This window comes from Tursiops truncatus, chromosome 1 (assembly GCF_011762595.2).
Source record: "Tursiops truncatus isolate mTurTru1 chromosome 1, mTurTru1.mat.Y, whole genome shotgun sequence".
Taxonomy (NCBI): Eukaryota; Metazoa; Chordata; class Mammalia; order Artiodactyla; family Delphinidae; genus Tursiops; species Tursiops truncatus.
Window position 1 is genome coordinate 22,981,588 of NC_047034.1, and position 6,000 is coordinate 22,987,587.

A 6,000-nucleotide genomic window follows, 5' to 3' on the forward strand; every position below is an offset into this window, starting at 1 on the left:
GGCCTTGTTGCGCGGCTTGTGGGATCTTAGTTCCCTGACCAGGGATGGAACCCAGGCCCATGGCAGTGAAAGCACCGAGTCCTAACCGCTGGACCGCCAGGGAGTTCCCCCCAAATCTGGAATTTTAATGTAAAAGTTACTTTTAAAAATTAAGAAATTTGGTGACACTGAGCCTGGCATTGATGCTAGACATCCATGAGCTGGAATTATGTAGAGGCTGCCTTCTTAAGAAGGGACAGAGTTGCTCTGGAGTTCGCGAGAATCCCCCCAGCCCATGGTGATAGACCCTGTCCTTGATGTTTATCATGGGCCTGTAGCTGGTGCTTGTGATCATTTTACACCAACTCTATTTATATTGTTACCTGCCTGGCCACTGTAGGCATTTGTGTTTGGAACTCCCTAATGCAGAAGAAAGAGAATGGCATATTGCCAGGAGGGTTTAGAGGTGGCTTCAGAGAGGAGATAAGTATGATCATTGTGCATGTTTACATTTGAAGAAAGTAGAATTCCAGGCAGAGGGAATACCATTTGCTAACTTCCTGAGGGTTAAGAGAGACCAGCATGTTTGGTTAGCCTTGGAGGAGTGACAGGAGATGAGCCTGAAGAGGTAGGAGGGGTCAGATGTGCAGAGCCTAGAAGGGTAGGCCAGAGATGGTCCTGAAGATGATGGGGAGCCATTGAAGGATTTTATACAAGGGAGTTTCACAAATAACTTGGGCGGCGGTGGAAGGAGAATCTGGAGGGGAGGCTGGCAGTAGGGAGCTCAGAAAGAAGCTGTTGTTAGCCCAGGAGAAGACCATGTGATCCTGAAGAGGAGCTGCATAGGGAGATGACAAGGAAGAGATGGATTCTAAAGAGATGTACAAGAGAGCCAGCCAGAGTAGGTAAGGCAAGAGACTGAACCTGTCACTTTTTTTTTTTTTTTCCCCAGTACGCGGGCCTCTCACTGTTGTGGCCTCTCCCGTTGCGGGGCACAGGCTCTGGACGCGCAGGCTCAGCGGCCATGGCACACGGGCCCAGCCGCTCCGAGGCACGTGGGATCCTCCCGGAGAGGGGCACGAACCCGTGTCCCCTGCATCGGCAGGCGGACTCTCAACCACTGCGCCACCAGGGAATCCCGAACCTGTCACTTTTTAGGTGTTGTGACCTTAAGACCATTTTCTGGACCTCTATCTCTTTATCTATAAAAGGTAGAAATTGTTTCTGCCTTGGTTCCATCACAAGATGTTGAAAGGCCTAAATTAACTTATATCTGTGAAAGTGCTTTAGAAACTGTAAAATTCCTGAACAGATAAGATATGATTAGTATAGCTGCTGTTATCATTCCTCTCAGGCCTTCACATCCAAAACACTCTTAAGGGCCACTTTCCATTATGAAATGATATATATTTCTTCAGGTTCAAAAGTAAAAGTGAGTCTAATAGAAGAAGTCAGACAGGGATGACTAGTGTACAGTGTAAATCTATCAACTGTGGCACTGTGTATACATTTATGCACCAGACACCTAACATTCATGTAACAGCTGCAAAGGTATTAATGGACATCAGATTAATAAAAGAGCATTTTTCCTTTATTATAGTCAAAAAAAAAAAAGAAGAAGTCAAAGACATAGACATTTGTATCTAAAAAAAAACAACGCTTCCGTAATCCCATTACTGAGATCTAATCAACATTAGCAATGAAAGACAATTTTCATTGCAAATAATAATATTCATATAATAATAATGATGATGATGATTATAAAGTAATATCTTCCACTTACAGTAAGAAGAAGTTAAATGTTTAGGAATGGAGGCCCCTGATTCCAAGGATCTATTCAAAAGATGCTCCGAGACTAAGGCTTCTGCTTCAGGGGCTTTTCAGCCCCACCTGCTGGCTGGAGGCGGTAGCGCTGCCCCAGCCGGGCTCACTCTCCACGCGGGGTGCTCCTGGGACTGCCAGGCTCGCCGCTGCACCCGCGGCCCTGTAGCCATCTCTTGGGTCGGGGGAGAGGGAGGCGGGCAGCGAGACGAGCAGCTGCTGGGGCCCCGCCTGGGAGCTGGAGAGCCAGGATGAAGCCTGGGGCTTTGGGCAGGTTTGCCCAGATGAGGAAAGTTTTTGAAATTAATATAAAAACCAAATTTTGATCAGCCATGCTAGAGGAAAGACTGAATTATCTTTCCATTTTCTCAGTAGAAAACTAAGTTATGAAATTGGTATCATATGGCGAACAAGAAGTATGCAGTCAAAAAAATGCAGGAAGAAAAATAAGCATAGAGTTGTATCGGGGAATCAAATAACAGTAATAGCTGTTGTTACGACTGTGTCATTTCAGTTTTGTCACACTAATAAGCATTCGTTTTTGTACCTAATTTTTTTTTTTTTTTCTTTTGTGGTACGCGGGCCTCTCACTGTTGTGGCCTCTCCCGTTGCAGAGCACAGGCTCCGGACGCGCAGACTTAGCAGCCATGGCTCACGGGCCTAGCTGCCCCGCGGCATGTGGGATCTTCCTGGACCGGGGCACAAACCCGTGTCCCCTGCATCAGCAGGCGGACTCTCAACCACTGCGCCACCAGGGAAGCCCTGTACCTAATTTTTTTATCCTTTTTCTTTAAGAGCTCCCCTTCCCCCCATAACTGAACAAGCTTCAGGCCTGGCTGTGCCCTTGCTTGGGTGTACTGGAGGACTGCTCTCCAAAGAGCATAGAACTAAAGGCAGGAGACCAGACTTCAGGGTTGGCTTGGTCACTTGTGGTCCTGTAGCTCGGATCCAGCCTGAGCCTCCTTCCAGCTCCAGCACACACTCGTGCCGCGCAACCTTCCTTTACCTGCACGTGCACTTCAGCTCCCTGGTGGCCAAGCCAAAGACTGACTGAGGTTTCCTGAGGGACACTGGCCGTGGCTCGGGACTGCTGCCTTCCATTTCCTTGCACAGTGCCTGGAAGCCTTGGGTTGCTCTCCAAAAAAGTGGGAACACACCAAAAAACAAACAAATAGGAAGAATGGAAACTGGGTCCCCAAGGGCTGACAAGATAACTGGGGCAGGGGGACACAGCTGCTTAGTGCAGTTTGGGAAGACTTCCTGGAGAAGGGATAATTTTGAGCCTTGATTAAAATCAACAAGCAACAAGAGCAAGAAGTACAGCTAAACGGATGTGGGAGAGGGAGGCCGAGCCTGGGAAAGAAGTATGTCAAGGAAGCAGTGACTGTTCTCCTTACATATCCCAATGACTCTCATGTGGACGAGGGGTACTTCGTCCACATACAGGGACTGGTCTTTATTCTCAGTTGTGCTCACAGGCCTGGCCCAGCCCCTGGCACAAGGGAAACAACCAATTCATGTTTGTTGAATGAATGAAAGAGCATGCAAAAATAAAGAACATTATAAAGAAACTTTAAAAAAAAGAGCATGCAGATTTCATAGCAATGCAAGGAAGTTACAGGAACAAATTTTAGCTCAATAAGAGGAAAAACTTTCTAAAAATTAGAACTTATGATTGAAGGACACCAGTAATAGCTACTGAACATGTTGTATGTGTCACGGACTAGGATAAACTCTTTATGTACATTTCTCATTTAAGCCTTACAGTAGCTGCTTGAAATAAGCATCATCGTCCACATTTAAAAATGAGGAAACTGAGTTACAGAGGTTAAGCTACGTGCACAGAGTCACAAACCCTCCTTCAGAGCCAGTGGAGGAGCCTTGACTTGCAGACAGGTCTGTCTGACCCCAAAGCCACAGCTGACCATACCCTGAAGGTTTGCCAGTGCTTCAAGCATCTTGCTGACCCGTGAAGCCCTTGCATTTCATATGCAGAATATGCACAGCCTTTCCCCTGAGGAGGCCCTGCCTGGTAAGATCTGCCAACAGGTACAGGAAAAGGTGCTCAACATCGCTAATTATCAGGGTTTTGCAAATCAAAACCACAAGGAGATACTGCCTCACACCTGCCAGAGTGGCTTTTACCAAAAAGGCAAGAAATAACAAATGTTGGGAGTTCCCTGGCAGTCTAGTGGTTAGGATTCGATGCTTTCACTGCAATGACCCGGGTTCAATCCCTGGTGGGGGAACTGGGATCACACAGGCCGTGCAGCACAGCACCCCCCACCAAAAAAAAAAAAAAGAAGAAATAACATGTTGGCAAGGATGTGGAGAAAAGAGAACACTTTTGCACTATTGATGGAAGTGTAAATTGGTGCAGCCACTACAGAAAACAGTATGGAGGTTCCTCGAAAAACTAAAAATAGAACTATCGTATGATCCAGCAATTCCACTCCTGGGTGTATATCCGAAGAAAGTGAAAACATTAATTCGGAAAAATACATGCACCCCAATGTTCATAACAGTATTATTTACAATAGCCAAGATATGGATGCAACCTAAATGTCCATCAACAGATGAATGGATAAAGAAGATGCACACACACACACACACACACTCACACACTAGAATACTACTCAGCCAAAGAAAAGAATGAAATTTTGCCATTTTGCAGCAAAATGGATGGATCTAGAGGATATAATGCTTAGTGAAATAAGTCAGAGAAAAATGCTATATGTTATCACTTATATAGGGAATCTAAAAAAAAAAAAAAACGAATGAATATAACAAATCAGAAACAGACTCTCAGATGTAGAGAACAAACTAGTGGCTACCCGTGGGGAGAGGAAAGGGGGAAGGGGCAAGATAAGTGTAGGGGATTAAGGGATACAAACTACTATGTATAAAAGAAAGAAGCTGCAAGGATATATTGTACAGCACAGGGAATACAGCTGTATTTTATAATGACTTTAAATGGAGTATAATCTACAAAAATTTTGAATCACTGTGTTGTACACTTGAAACTAAAATAATATTGTAAATCACCTATACCTCTATAAAAATAAATTTAAAAATTTGAAAAAGAAGCAGCAAAGATACTGCTACCTCCCTCCAGGACATGTCATAAAATTATTTAAGATAAAGTCGAGGTTGCTTTTTTTTTTTTTAACTTTAGAAGTACATGTTTGTTATAGAAAATTCTGTCAACATATAATAATATAAAGAAATAATCAGGCAGAATTCTGCCACCCAGAGAACCACTATTACACGAGTTCTATTAACTGTATTAGCATTATCTCCTAATGGCAGGCTCTCCTGACCCAGCCCAGCAGAGGCTGCTATTTGAGAGACAAAATCTCCTTTGCAGTCCCCTTGTTTTGCCTGGGGCAGGGCAGGTGAGACAAGATTTGAACGTGGCCTCCCATCCAGGTACTAATGAAGTCCGGCCCTGCTTAACTTCCAATATCAGAAGAGATGAGGTATGCCCAGGGTGGCATGGCTGTAGGCTGAGCCTGGCCTCTTGATAAGAGACACAGAGCCCCTCAAAAGGGTACTAAGACATAGGCACAGGAATGTTTATTACAACAGCATTTATAATAGAAAAAAAAATTAGCAGCAACCAAAGTGCCCAGCAGTAAGAGGGAAGCAACATACATAATGGCGCACCATTGGATGGAGTTCTAGTAGCTATTTTTAAAAAATGCCCCAAAATGGAAAGATCTCAAAAATATGTTACTATGTTACAGAGCCACATTTATAGTATGGTTCTTTTAGGTTAACATTTTTATATAGCTAAAGAAATCAGTATATATGGGATATATGAGGGAGGTTTTAACCTTTCATTTTCTACCTTTCTGTACTGTTTGAATGTTCTAATCTTATATGGGCATTATTTTAAAATATCACAGTGAATTCCCTGGCAGTCCAGTGGTTAGGACTCCACGCTTCCACTGCAGGGGGCACAGGTTCTATTCCTCGTCTGGGCACTAAGATCCCACAAGCCCCGCAGCCAAAAAAAAAAAAAAAATGTCACTGAGGATTATCTGGGGAGGAAGGGTTACGGATAATTTTTAAAATCTTTTCATTGTGTATTCTTATATTAAAAAAAACACATGAATCTTCTACTCCTGTATTACAAATACTCTTTTTTTTTTGGCCACGCTTTCCGGCTTGTGGGATCTTATTTTCCCAACCAGGGAT